The sequence below is a fragment of the Phodopus roborovskii genome, unplaced genomic scaffold, assembly GCF_943737965.1.
Source record: "Phodopus roborovskii unplaced genomic scaffold, PHOROB, whole genome shotgun sequence".
Taxonomy (NCBI): Eukaryota; Metazoa; Chordata; class Mammalia; order Rodentia; family Cricetidae; genus Phodopus; species Phodopus roborovskii.
Genome location: NW_026126693.1, coordinates 3,797,501 through 3,812,839, shown reverse-complemented (window position 1 = coordinate 3,812,839; position 15,339 = coordinate 3,797,501). Strand labels below are relative to the sequence as shown.

The window sequence follows — 15,339 nt, the reverse complement described above, 5'->3', positions numbered from 1 at the left end:
TGATGACCCCTCATGGGAAGCCTCACCCTCCCTGAGGAGTGGATGGTGGGGGGCATGGGAGGATCAGAGGGAGAGGGAACTGGAATTAGTATGTACTATAATATTGTTTTTAATTTAAATAAGAATTTATTTTTTTAAAAAAAACTGCCTGCTGTGTAGAGGTACTCTTTCTAGTTCTCATAAAGCCTGGCAGCTGCCTTGTCTTACAGTAACTAATACTGGCTTATTGTCTGTTCACTCTAATCCATTTTCCAAGTAGCAATTAAACTGATCATCTCAAAACACAAAGGCAACTCTATTCTTCCTGCTTAGACTTTCCCAGAGCTCACACTGCCCTTAGAATAGCAAAGAGCATTCTCAGCATGGCTGCCACACTGACTTGACCTTTCCTCCACAGGGGTACATCCCTTCCTCCTTCTGCCTAGCCCCCCCCCCCCACCATGCATGCTAATGAAGTTCTTCTAGGAGCTTATGTGCAAGCTGGCATCCCTGATGCTTGACACCTCTACCTGGTCTGGGAGAGACTTGTGTATATATATATATATATATATATATATATATATATATATCACTTTCTTTAGGGCACTTACTCAAGTTTACAGTTGCACCTTTACAAATGTGGTTGCCTAACCAAATTCTGCCCTCTCCTTTGCTGGGCTACAAAGGCAATGAGAAGAATTCACCATCGTGGCCTCCATGGCTTCCACATGGTATTTGAAATATTGACAGTTGTTAGAACAACAAGTAAATTTTCGGCAGGGTTTTTCTGTCCTGCCAGCCAGCTCCCCAAATAACACACAGAGACTTGTTATTGAATATAAATGTGTGGCCAGTAGCTTAGGCTTGTTTCTAACTAGCTTTTATAACCTAAACTAACCCATTTCTATTAATGTAATTGCTGCCACATGGCTCAAGGCTTATTACCTCTTCTTGTACACATCCTGCTTCCTCTGCATCTGGCTGGCAACTCCCTGACTCCACCCTTCTTTCCAGCCTTCTCTCTGCCTGCAAAATCCTGCCAAGCTATTGCCCCATCAGTTTTTACTAACAAGAGCAACACATCTGCACGGTGTACAGAAGGATATTCCACAGCAATGAACGTATAAGTACTTCCAAAAATTAAGCTATTCATGTCTTACATCCTTAGACAGACCATTTGATAGTAGTCTGTTTGTGATTTAAGAGTAATAGCATCTACTTATAAAAGTGAGGGGCTGTCCCCTTTAGGTTAGAGATACCATGGGGCCTTGCCTGGATTTTACATGGGTGCTGGTAATATGAACAAGTACTCTTTCTCACTGAGCCACCTCTCCAGCTCCAAAGTAAATATAATTTTAAATACAGTTCCTATTAAAACAAAACAAACAACTCTAAATTCAAAGTACAAATATTTATTGGGACAATATCTTTGGTACACTTACCACAGAGAAAACACAAATAATACTAACATGTTAAAATCTCCTACAGCTGAAGGCAAGAAGTGACACTTTTTGAATCAAGGCCTCCCCCATGAGATGGAACCCATACCTGACACTGTTAATGAGGGCAAGAACCTGGGAGCAGACAGGTCATGCACCTTAGGGAAAACATATTACTTGTATTCTGCTAAATGAATACAGCAGTAAGTGAATGAATACAACAGTTAGTGATTCCTAATGACATAGATCAGACCCCCTGAACATGGGTCTAAGGGACTTCTGACAGGGACTTTGGGAGCACATTTCCCATGGAGGGATACTCCCTTAACCTAGAGACAAGAGGGAAGGCCTAGTCCCTATTCCAAATGACTTGACAGATTTTGTTGATCCCTCCTGGAAGGCATCAAGTCCCTGTGGAGTTGGGGGAGAATGGTATGAGAGGGTGGTGGTGGGGGGGCATGGGAGGAAGGGAGGGAGGGAGAGGGAAGTGGGATCGATATGTAAAATAAGGGAATATATATATATATATATATATATATATATATATATATATAAAATAAAACAAGCAAGTCCTCAAAGATGGTAGGGAGTAGTGCCTAAAACTAACTACAAATGCCTCTGAACCAAATAAACACCCACATTATGGTGAATGGTACCACTATTGCTAATAATTATTTTAGGTTCCTCGGTGCTACCCCCAGAAGTAATTTTATTTTTTTTTTTTTTTTTTGAGACAGGTTTCTCTATGTAACAACAATCCTGGCTGTCCTAGAACTCACTTTGTAGAACAGGCTAACCTCAAATTCAAGAGATCCCTGCCTGCCTCTGCCTCTGCCTCCTGAAGGCTGGGATTAAAGGCATGCTCCACCACAGGCCCCAGAAGTACTTTTTAACTCATCCATCTACAACAAATCTAGGCTGTACAAATTTGGCTGACAGCCTAGATGCATCGATGTGGTATGGCCTGGGTGGGGTGGTTTATAGACTTATTCCCCTTGGGCTCCACTCCAGACCTACTGAATCCAACTCAGGTTCGTTAACTAGGCCCATGGGTGTTGCCTTGCATATGCAGTTTCAGAAGCATTAAGCAACAGAGAGGATATGTGTGTGACAAGGCAAACTCAAAATGACAAAGGCCAAAATTCCAAACAATTGACAGCAAAAAAAATGAATGGCACAACACCAATTTCTCCATGGAAAACTTCTCCACAAGAAGGTGTTTCCGAGATGGCCAAAAGCCTGAGGGGAAAAAACCTGTTCTACAACATTCCTAAGTTCTGGGAGAACCCACTAGCTAACGGACTGTCGCCCCAGGGAGCTTGGAGGGAACGCCCTCTGTGAGGCAGGGATCTGCAGTCCTTCCTCTGATACAGGATCCCAGCCTTCTGTCACCCCAGGCCTGGGCGAGGCATTCTGGTTTCCGTGGAGCACTTCGGTGTCCGAGTGCTCCTTTCCATTTTAAAATGGCTGTCAGACATTTGACTGGTCAAATGCTGCTACAGCGTGCCATCGCAGAAATGGACAGATAGAGACAGAGAGAGAAGTGTCCCTGATGAACCAGTCGTAAGATTTTCTAAACCACTGAAGCAGAGCAGCTGTATATAGACAGCATTTCCTCCCCTCACCGTGTTGGACACTGACATTCGTCCGGGCTAGCAAATCCTAACTGTTGGAGATTAAACAGGCTGTTTACTTCTCCTTTCTTTCTCTTTTGTTCCTCTTTTCTCTTCACCCTCTTTCTTTATACCAAATAACATGGTAATGTGCTCCAAACATAACAGCTGGTTTTGTAAATTCTAACTCCAGTGCCTGCAAAAGAACCACCTGCTCCCCGGTCCTCAGGAGTCACTGCTTGTAAGTAAAGTGTTCATCAAAGGCAGCTAGTCAGAGCTTAAAGAAAAACACCTTTGATTGCCATTCAATGTCCCCTAAAATTTAGAACGGTCCAATGACCGAGTCAGTAAATGAGTATACTTTTTTTTTTCACTTAATAATACCAAGCCACGCTAGATTCTATTCATTGCTACTGCAACCTCCTCAAAGCTATTTAAAACCTTCATTGACAAACTCGCCATGCGGTCAAGGAAGCGAGCGTCCGCCCAAAAACCGTGTGCTTGCGGGTAATTTTACCCAGGTCTAAATTTCCCAGAGTATCTTAGAAAGTTCTAGATGTTTGCGAGGAGACCTGCGGAGAGCAGGGAAGCCGGATCCCGGACTCCGAGGCGGGGCGGGCTCGAGTTACTGCTGCACTACCATCCTGGCCATCCGCGACTCCTCCGAGAGCTTGCATCAAGGCGGCCCAGTGGTGTACAGGGCAGTGGCGGCTCCGCCCAGCGCAGTCCCGGGTAGCGCCGGTGAGTACACACGCGGGTGGCCGGGTCCGGGGCGTTCTGGAGGGGACCTCGGACCCACCAGACCCGGGCTCTGCCTATTAACGCCTCTCCTACATGTCTGTCCCTCTGTCTGACTCTTGTTCTCTTTTCCCACTAATAGCCAGTACATCTGACTTGCCTGTGTGCCTCATGTTCCCAATGCCCGCAGGGTAACCGCCCCCGAGACCCCTTTTCCTCTCTCAGCTGCTTCGGGATGCTTTGTCTGGAGGAACCTCTTGAGACCTCTCATTTCCAGTACACCCTGAGCTGCCCTTGTTTTGTGCTTGCCTCCCTGTACCAGCATCTAGTGGTCCTCTTAGCTTTAGCCTGTTTGTATCCACATAAAATCTAACAAAACACTGGAGACCAGCTACCTCCAGTTGAGTCGGGTGAACTCTGCCAGCATTTGCCTGTTCTGGGTCCCTGGTTTCCAGGAGTGGGCGCTCAGCTAGGACGAAATAAAGCATGAACCTCTCCTCTGTTTTCTACTTCCCAGTTGTCGAAGTGGGATGCTATGAGCTTTCCTACCCTGAAGTACCGTGTTGGTCTCCTGCCCCAAAATCCTATGCTCACCAAATCACTCAGATGGCAGGTGCTCAACTATAGTGGCTTGGTCAGGTGCCTTAGTGTAAAGCAGACTTTACTGGTACTGACTACACTCCTTTAGCTTGATCTTGAGCCATCTGCCCAGGACACAAGCTGAACATTCTTGGTGAACTTAGCATGCTAAGATAGAAAAACTGCCAGGATCTGCTGCTCCTGGTCAGACATGAAGTGAGGTCTTATGGTACTGGAACTAGAACTCAGCAGTCATAATAATAGAGAGTCAATAACAACCAAAAATGGAAATGGGGGGGGGAGTTTCAGCTGTTTCCTATTGGAAAACTGGGGATTGTATGCATTAGATATCAATGTGTTATCTACCAGGAGTGTCCAATACTTTGACACTATGATATGACATTGACATCTACAAATGGGTTAGGCCTTATCATTGCTGTCCTGGGATGCATGAGGCTCATGGGCCTGTAGGTTAAATGCACTATATAGGTACTAACAGGACATGGAAATGGAGGAGACTCTGAAATATGCAGTAGTCTACGCATCTAAAACAAAAGATGGAATTTGAATCTGTGGGTGAGGATGAGGGCTCCCAAACCCAGGCCCTGGCACAAGCAAGCCCCCACATTGAGCTGTAGCCCTGGTTAAAATATAGCCAGCCCAGCCTTCTACTTATGGGAGCTGAGAATTGCCTTGTATCAGAAGACTTTAGCAAGTGGAGGAAACAAATTATAGGTAAAGGGTCCCTGGGTAAGGCTGCCCTGGCTGATAGCTTAAGTGCACTGCTGGACAGCTCTCGGGGTTGTTAAGTAACACCATGAGCTTCCACTCTTTAACACAGTGCTGCCTTGCTCTCTCTTTAACTACTCTGAAACTAGACAGGGTTTCACGGTCCTCATTAATTTATGAGTGATACCAAAGAATTGACCCAATCCAAGTGTTTCAGTGTCTTCTGTGTTTAGGTGCTTTGCTAAGAGCTTAGGATAAAGACTTCAGAACTCACTTCTCAGCTAAGTAGGGGAGGTGTAGATGCAAGTTTGCACAGTCTATTTGATTGACAACCCAAATCACTTACCAGCTCATTTGAACACCTGTGTATTCTAATATGTCTTGTAATATCTTCTTTGCCCTTGCACATGTCAATGAATCCAAAGAAAGCCATTTTCTAGGACAAACACTGATGTTTACATTGTCATTAATATAGTTAAAAGTCAGTGGAAAAGGTGAGGGAATTATGCTTTTCCTTTTCTTTGCCTTCCAGGTAGTGAACTTGGAGCAAAATCAAAATGGATATATTTAATCTTCCAGGGTCTCCATTCTCTATTTTTGTCTAAGTCCCAATTTCATGAGATGTTGTATTTTATTTTATTTTTGAGAAACAGTCTCATGTAACCCAGACTGTTTTCCAACTAATTATCCAAGAGTCATCTACTTATACCTTCCAAATGCTGGGATTACAGGAATACACCACCATGCCCAGCTTATGCAACTTTGGGGATTGAACTCAGAACTTCCTATATTCTAAGCAATCACTCTATTGAGCTATGACCTCATCCCTTCCTGAATTCTTTTCAGTCCTTTGAACATAAAATCCTTCATTATAGAGACTAACGGTCATCAGAGTCATCATTGAAAACCAGTGGTGACAAGCCCTTTTCAAATTCTGGCAATACTCAGGCTTTCACCTCTAGGAAACTCTGAATGCATTCAAAGTATTGCATATCTTCTAGAAAATTCCTGTTGCCCAAGCTATTGAATATCAAACAGGGCAGATACATGAAGGGAAATAGACATGACACTGAGGTGTAGGTAAAAGTCCACAACTGAATGAATACACGTTAATGTACTATCAGAGAGAATAACTGGCCTCTGGAGTAGTCTTCTATGAATGAGGTGTACCAATAGCATCATTTGTGAGACTAAGAAGGCTGACTCATTTTGTAATTGAGCAAGATCACTTTTTATGTTAAAAAAAAATATCTCATTGCCACCAGATCTCATGTATTCTAGGCTAGCCTTGAATTCACTAAGTAACTGAGGCAGGCCTTGAAAAGATTTTCCCCCACCCCTCCAGTATGCACCACCATAACCAACTCTCATATCCTTCTATTTTTCTTGCTCTCCTCAAGAAAAAAAGAAAGGAAGGAAGGAAGGAAGGAAGGAAGGAAGGAAGGAAGGAAGGAAGGAAGAAATGCTTCTTAAAAGATTCGCTCCTGGTACTGATGCCCCATTTGAGAGAACAGTTTCTCCCCCACAGTTCTGTCCTGATGAGGATGAGATTGACTGAGTTTTGAAAATTGAACTTCAGCCTGGATGCTGAAGTATCACTAGTCTAAGGCTAGCCTGGGCAATTTAGGAGACCCTATTTTAAAATAAATAAGGGAAGGGAACTAGGGATGTAAGTGTGTGATACAGTATTTCTCTAACAAGTATAAAGCTCTGGGTTTGATTCACAATAACACACACACACAAACACATAAACACACTACACAGGGTGTGGGGGTATGTCTCTCACATACCCTCACAGTTTCTTTTTAAGAAAAATATTCATGTTGGGTTTTCTTATTAAGTATTATATGCTGTATAAACCACTGTGATGACAGTTGTTATGTCTTGGAAGAGAATGGATTAATTATGAATAAATAGGGCTGAAGAGATGGCAGCAAGTAAAGATACTTGCCACCAAGCCTACAGCCTACTAGCCAAATTTGATCCCTGGAACTCAAGTGGTAAAGAGAGAGAACAATTCCCTCAAGTTGCCCTCTGATGCCCAGGTTTATACTATGGCATGCATGCCCCCCCCCACACACACAAAAGAAACAAATACATTTTAAAATAAAATAAATAAAAGTTTTAAGAAAAAGGATGAATAAAAAGAGTACAAAATATCCTGGACATAGTTTTCTTCATAGAACATACTGGAGAATGCTGGGTTACTTTTCCCTTCTTTGCATAGGGAATGGTGTACTGTCCCTTTTCCAGCCCTCAGCAGGGGCCACAGTTTATTGTCCTGTGCCTGGAGCTCCTAGCTGAATTCTTGTCCCCTGTCCCTCATGCTATAGTTTGGATCTGGGTGAGTAAAAGGCCTCCTAGAAATACCTACAAGCAGGTCCTAAGTAGCAACAGATTGTGCACGAACCAAAGGAATCCTTATGTTTTCTGGAGGTGAGGATCACACACCACTGTTTGGAAGGAAAGTGTGAGAGTGTGCCAACACTTAGTCTCACTTTTTAACTTAGATCAGGCTGACTATTTTTAGAGTTCCAGCTTTGACTTAACCCTGTCCTTAATGTCAGGTAAGCAGCTAATGGCCAACCCTAGCATATCATAGGTACAAGTCACTGGATGAGTAAATCCATGGTGGGCATGGCTTTAATCTACTAACTAGGCATATATGCCTTTGGATAAGTCACAGTGCAGTATGGAATAGAATAGTATATAACACCAGTGACTCTCAAACACTTATGTAGAATTCCATTGTGTTTGGATTGCCTAGGAGTTTAGCTTAAAGTATTATTCTTAAAGAAGATATTCTTATTTCATTGGCCTGCTAGCCCAGGCATCTCTAGTTTTTAAAGTTCCTTGAATACTAATGTCCAGTCAAGACAGAAGATCAGCAACAACTGACCTGAGACCCTGTCCATGTGTACAGAAAGAAACAAGCCCCCCAAATTCCTATCTTACAGAGCCCACACAGCACCACATATACCAAGTGCACACCATGCATACAGCATACACATGCATTTCACAGCAGTGGTCCAAGCCAGGCTTCCGTGCATCAAGGCACAGAGCTACATCTTCTCTCCTCTCTACTCCCAAGATGCTTTGCTGAGTTCTCAGCTCCCCATCTCTTTTGATGGGTGAAACTGCCTATCTGTGTTGATCAGCTGTTCTGAAAGGCCCCAGGGGATGATAAAATCTCTTCTCTGGGTATCCATGCCAGTGTTTAATAGCCTTTTGAAATCGCCTAGAAGTAATCTGCCATTATGGGGTGGGGAAGGAAGGTGTCAGCAAGGAGTAAAGATGATCACCTTGATTGTAGCTGAAATGTGAGTTTCTGTGGCCAAGCTGAGATAAAAAGTGATCCTCACAGCTTTCTCAAGTAGCCAGAGACTATTGAATTACCAGGAAAGGAAAGGAAGAGCACATTGCTTACTTCACCCCATTCTCTTCTTGGGACCTGATCTCCCTGCCATTACATAGTAATTATTGTATTTTCACACTTGAAAAGTTATTCTTTGATTAGAGATGACTTACTAAAGTGTGATCCATCGCTTATCTTTCTCTTCATTCTCCTTTACTTCTTTCTTTATATCCTAAATTATGTGGAGTACAAAAGAAAAATGCATACATAAGACTGTCAGATAATCAAGGAGGAAAGCAAACCCAAGTAAGAGGCAGGCAAGTGACAAGGAACTATATTTAATTTCTTTCCCCACCCTGCCCCCTTTGCTTTGTTCCATATTTTCCCATCCCACCTGTGTTGGTACAGGTGGGCTTATGACTCACAATTCTTGTTTGTTCCCTGTGGGCTTCCATACACAGTGTGTGTGGAGTAGAGCTCCCTGGAAAAATTGGCAGCCTGGGGCACACCTGATCTGACCCAGAGGGCCAATCCAAGGGTCTTATCTAATCTTGAGAATGTCTTGGGTTAGAGGATTTTTTAAAATCTGGAGTGGGAATTTACATGCACTTGAATTCCTTCACTGACACCAGAAATCTGTGGTCCATAGCATCCACTCTCCCCTCTGCTGCAGCCACCATAAAAAATAAGCCCAGGGTCACTACTCTTAGGATGTTATACTATTGGGAATAGCCTGTTTCATTATTTCATGACTGGTTCTTTACCAACTACTTACAGTGAATCCAGGGATGAACAGAGGCACTAGGAAAAGATGGATTTGTCACCATAACTTTAGTGAAAAATTTTTGGTTATTAAACTCAAAAGCATATTCATATGGTTGTCTACAAGTATTTGACCTCTCATACAGCTAATGTGTTTAAGATCATATGAACAATGTGATTGTCTTGGTCCTTAAGATTATCTTTGCTTTTTAATTTTTATTCAAAACAGTGACATGCTGTGACGCAATTAGAAATGATAAAATTTCTCAATTGGTCCCTATTTAAATTGGACATATAATACATAAATATATTGACTTAAATATGATTATATCCCTTGCCCCCTTTCCTCTTCCAGCCCTCCCTCCAACTCCTTCCTGTCTTTTAATGTCAGTCTCCAAAAGTTGCAGTGGTTTTTATTTCTTTCTCTTTAATTCACTTAGTTGTTCAATAGACATCTAATGAATTCCTAATATACACTCATCCTCATGTAGCTACATTTTCAGGAAAGAAAAAGATAAAAAAAAAAAAAAAAGGAAAGAAAAGGAAATATAATACAGGATAGATGGCAATAAGTTCTACAGAGGGAAATTTCTGGAGAGACCACAGTAAGGGAGTTGTGCAGTTTCCAAAATAAGGTGGTCTGAAGAAAACCTCCCCACAGTGGGCAAGAGTTTGGGAAGGTGCTGAGGAGCACAGAGCACCTGCTCTTCCAATTTCTGCAGGGTTATTTAAGGTGGTATGAAGGTGGAGGATCCTATGGTCAAATCCAAATCACAGCATCCTCCTGTTTGTTCGTCTGACACCCAGAGGAGTCGTCTTGTTTTCTTTTGGACTCCTTTCTCCCTCAGGCAGACTGTACAATGGACTCAATCTCGTCCTGTTTGCCCTGAAAATAAAGGTGGTTCTTCCAGATTTATTTTGCTAATTTGTCTTGGCTTTTGACATAGTGTCTCAGTAAACTATACTGGCTCACTAAGTTGCCCAGGCTGGCCTCAAACTCTGGCTTCCCCAGCCTCAGTCCCCCAAGTACTACGATCACAACCTGTACCAGGAAACTGAGTTGGCCCCTTATAGTTCAGGAAATAAACTAACTGGTGAATAACAAAACCCATCAGACAGACAGAGCCAGTGGTCATAAGAGTAATCTTAATAAATTTGAACAAAACATAAAAGTGGCTGTGCTTCTACTGGGCTAAGCTGAGGCTGTGTTTCATAGGGTCTTTTTATCAATTCATCTTTAAACATTAATATTTACTTTGAAAATATAAAATTAAGAAAGTTCTTGGAAAATTGTAGCTTCACGTTCTCTTTAAAAATGCAGAGTTCTATAAATTTTGAGAATAGGCATAAAATTAATACTGTAGAGTGACAGAAACCAGAACTGTGGTTGCCAGATGTGACTGGGATTGGCAAGAGACATTCCTAGAAAGCAAGTTTTGATTTATATAATATATGATAAACTCATTATTAATGTCACCCTATACAGGTCACTAAATAAAATGTTAGCATAGTGATTTAATTTTTAAATTAAGATTTTACTTAACAAATAAAATCATATCCACTGTGATATTCTGATATATGTCTATATTGTGAATAGCTATACCAAGCTAACTAAGAGCTATTGTCTTATCTATCACTTTTACGCTGAAGCACTTTATAATTACTTTTATTTTAAAATATAGGCTGCATGATTGCTGGCAGTACTCAATCTACTGAACAATACATTTTGGGCTTTTAAGTGAAACCTACTTTTTGATCAACCATTCACCATTACCTCTTCCACCCTCTCCACAGCCTCTGGTAACTGTCCTGTGAGTTGAGCATTTTTATAATACACATATAGCCAAAATCATGCAGCATTTGCCTTTCTGCACTGGATTATTTTATCTAGTTTAATGTCCTCCAGAATAATCCCCCCCACTTGTCACTAATGACAAGATTTCCTTCTTTTTTAATGGTAATATTCCATAAAGTACATATACCATATTTTCTTTGTCCATTCACCTGTTAATGGACATTGGATTGTTTCTACTGACTGTTAATACTATAATGACATGATCTAAGTTGCTCTGGGTAATTATGTAAGTAGAACTATTAGAGCACATGGCTCTAATACTTATTGTTTTTGGAGAGGCCTTTATTCTGCTTCCTATAATGTCCTAATTTACTTTCCCACCAACAGTACACATGACTTCCCTGACCTTCAGTTCTCACCAATTCTCCCTCCCTTTTCTGAAAGTCATCTGGAAGGTATCAGGCACTAGGTCAAGCGGCTCGCCTGAATCCCCATTGCCCATTTGTTGTAACATGAAATCTCTGCATCCTCAGTAGTCTCGGTATATAACCCTGCATCTGATGTCAGATACCATAAGACTCCTGTATTTGCAGACTTCTCTAGAAGGAAAACAGAGGGCACCTGTTGCTTCTTTCCTAGCACTTCACACCTGTTATTAACTAACAATGCTGTCTGTATGGAAGAGCTAAAAGACACAGATAAACAAAACTAAAAGCATGGCCCTCCTTGCCATTTTATGGAAATACTTTCTAATCCTTCCTATATGTGCATATATTTTATGATGATAATAATTGGTATTACCAAAAGATCAGTTAATTGATTGGTTGATTAATCATTAATCAATTGGTATTAACAAGTGGTAATAATATTTGATGTTTTAGAATATTCCTGCTCATATTGCAAAACAGAGCATAATAAATCTAAGTCTAATGGTAATAGAATAAACACAGGCATTTATTTTTCTCACTCTCAGAACTCCATTTAAATGGCTATAAAATTATGCATGAAGGAAAATCTTTGAAGAGAATTACGTGGAAAGTGTTTGGCAGCAAGTTAGTGATAAAACAGGACCAATAATTATTATGATTGTTTGGAAGGGCTAGGGCAAAACTATGTCCCCTGAACACAACTGAACCAGTTTACTCATGAACTCACAGTAACTGTGCTTGGCTGCATGAGATCATACCAGTCAACATCCCAGCATGAGTGGAGAAAGGGGTCATAAGAGCCTACTCCTAGATAAAGAAAAATGCCTCTCCTGGTGTTTTTCTTTAAAGGTATGGCCTCTGGAGGGTCCAGTGTGCTCAAGAGAGTGGTCTCACACATAACAGGTAAATCATAAATTGGGCACAGGGGAATTATTAGATGGAGATGGATGGATGGATGATAGATAGATAGATAGATAGATAGGTAGGTAGATAGATAGATAGATAGATAGATAGATAGATAGATAGATAGATAAAGCGCACAGGGTGAAAGGCTACAAAGTTATCAGGAGGGTTGAGTATAGGGTGGATTGAGAGGAGCGAGGAGTAGAAATGGAAATGAATACAAAATATATTGTATTCACGCACAAAAAATATCAAGGATAAAAGATTTTAAGATCAGTTATTTTATGTACATGCATGTTTTATCTGCATGTATGGTTTATGCACCATGTATGTGTATACAGTGCCTGTGAAGGGTCTTAGATATCCTGGAAGTGGAGTTACAGGTGGTTGTGAACACCTTGTAGGTGCTGGGAATCGAACCCAGGTTTTCTGCAAGAGCAGTCAGTGCTCTTAACTGTTGAGCCATCTTCTCTGGCCCCAGACTAAAGATACTTTTAAAAAGAATTAATGTAAAGACAACCACTAAGAAGCCAGTGATTCTCAAGGAAAACACACACACACACACACACACACACACACACACACACTGAAAACATAGCATGGAATCATCAGTGATGGAAAACCTGCATGAGTGGGGCTGTCTGAAAGCAAATAGATGCATCAAAGTCTTTATAGATTAGTTGTAATGAACTACTGTGGGTGTGGACACTGCAGTGTATGGTCAGCCCTCAGCATTCATAGAGATTATATATATCTAGTGCCCTCCTTAGTTACCAGAACCCACAGACAACTGTTACTTATAGAAGATGGTATAGTATTTGTATATAATCTAACAATCCCCCAGTGTACCTTAAGTATCCATCTATAAATTATTTGTAGTATATAATATAATGTTAATGTTATTTAGAAAGTTGTTTGGTGATATGAAAAAGACCTATTCAGAATGGACACAGATGTCATTCACATACATTCTATCTGTGGTTGGTTGAATCTGTTGAGCACAGAACTCCCAGATACAAAGAGTAAGTTACATATCATTTCTTTCTGACATTCAAGAAGAGGGTGAGTTCGATCTTGCTCCTTACCCTAAATTGAAACTATATACCTGCAAGGAAAACCTAATTCTAGAATATGTATAGATAAAAACAATGGAGGAAGACAGTACAGATAAGGTGGGCATTGATGGTGCATGACTTTGATCCCAGCTAATTATGCTTGAAGGGATTCAATTTCTTTAACTAAGCTGAGTCATTTCTCCATGGCAGAACGGTTTTGACCAGGAGTCACCACTGCAGCTGAGGAGGATAAAGAAGGATGGGGTGTGGATAAATGGCAAGAGCTTATAGTTTCAGACTGGAACTTGCCTCTTAGGCCCTCTCAGACCTGACTCTTCTCACTCCTTTCCTGCAATCACTCAAGCATGATTTCTACCAGTGTCTTCAGCACACATTTCATGAGCACCTCTTCTTGATACTTACCTTCACCATCTTGGACTGACTCCCGCACCCACTCCTCTGCATTATATGTTACTAAAGAACCTTTTAAAACCCAGTCCTTACAGTGGTGCCAGGACATATCCCTGGTGCACAAAAGGACTTTGGGAGAACATTCCCCATGGAGGGATACTCCCTTAGCCTAGAGGCAGGAGGGAGGGCCTAGACCCTACTCCAAATGACTTGACAAATTTTGATGATCCCTCCTGTAAGGTCTTACCCTCCCTGTGGAGTGGGTGGGAGATGGGACAGGAAGGGGGTAGGGAGAGGGAACTGGGATCGATATGTAAAATAAGAAAAAAATAATTTAAAAAAAAAAGAAGTCCTTTCTGGGCTTTTCCTTGAACCTGGCTTCTAATTTTGGCTTAAACCACTTTTCTTTATAAACAATGAATCTTGACAAGTGGTAATATATGCCCATAATTAATATAACTTAAACATTGTCATAATCAATCTAATACATGCTCAATGAGGCAGCTAGGATAAGAACATGGTCTCTGAAGTGGGGCAAACCTAATTCAATCCCAGCTGTCAGGAAGCCTGAGGCACTTCATCTGAATATCTGGACAATTCCTACCAACATGGGTGAAGGGAGAGGCATTGGTCAAAGGGAACACAGCATGTGCCACACACAATACCATATTGACATAGCATTACATACATATTCATACTGTTATGAAGAAGGTAGATCTAATTCAGTGTTTTTGTCACACAATAACAAAGAAGGTGAGAGAAACTCTTGGATGTATGTCCAGTGCCAATGAGATTTTCATAGGTATATACTTATCCCTAAATTCAAGATATTTAACAATATACAGCCTTTTCACATCAATCAGACCTTAACAAAGTGATTTTAAAGTAAATGTAAAGGTGGAGATGAGACCCACAGAAGCAAGGTATTTTGCATGTGGATTCAACAAGCATTTCTGAGCCTGAGGAGCAGTCACCAAATGAACCAACAGAGTGGATTCTGTACTAGTTGTTGCCTGTTGTTGTGATAAACCCCATACCCCAAAGCAGCTTGAAGGAAAGGGTTAACCTCAGCTTAAAGTTTGCAGTCCAATCCTCAAGAACAGTCAGGGCTGGAGCTGGAAGCAGGGACCTGGAGGTGGGAACTAAGGCAATAACTAAGGCAGAAAGATGGAGGAACTCTGCTTATCGGCTTGCTCCCAGACTTACATTCAGTGACATTTTCTATACAGTCCATGCCCACCTACATCAATTAGTAATCAAGAAAATGCCCGACAGACATGTCGGTGGGTCACTTTGATGGAGACAGTTCTTCAGTTGAGGATTCCTCTTCCTAGGTGTGTCAGGCTGACAAGCAAGATTAGCCATCAAATGTTGTCCTATCATGAAGCTCAGTCTTTTTTGCCAACATGGTTCTCACTCCATCAGCTTTTAACAATAGCAAATTCCAGGGATTGGGAAGATATCTCTGTTTGTAAAGCACTTACATAAGCATGAAAACCTGAATTCAATTCCCAGCACCCAGGTAAGCCTCTAATCCCAGTGCTGGACAAGTA

The 15,339-nt window shown here is 41.4% G+C and overlaps 1 protein-coding gene across 1 annotated transcript in view; it reads left to right on the top strand.

Moving 5' to 3' along the window:
- Positions 1–3,488: 3,488 nt before the first annotated feature.
- Positions 3,489–15,339, top strand: part of Slc26a5 (solute carrier family 26 member 5) — a 59,020-nt gene continuing 47,169 nt past the window's right edge. The window contains exon 1 of the mRNA XM_051174805.1: positions 3,489–3,772. The gene's annotated coding sequence lies outside the window, so the exon portion shown is untranslated. The remainder of the gene's footprint in view (positions 3,773–15,339) is intronic.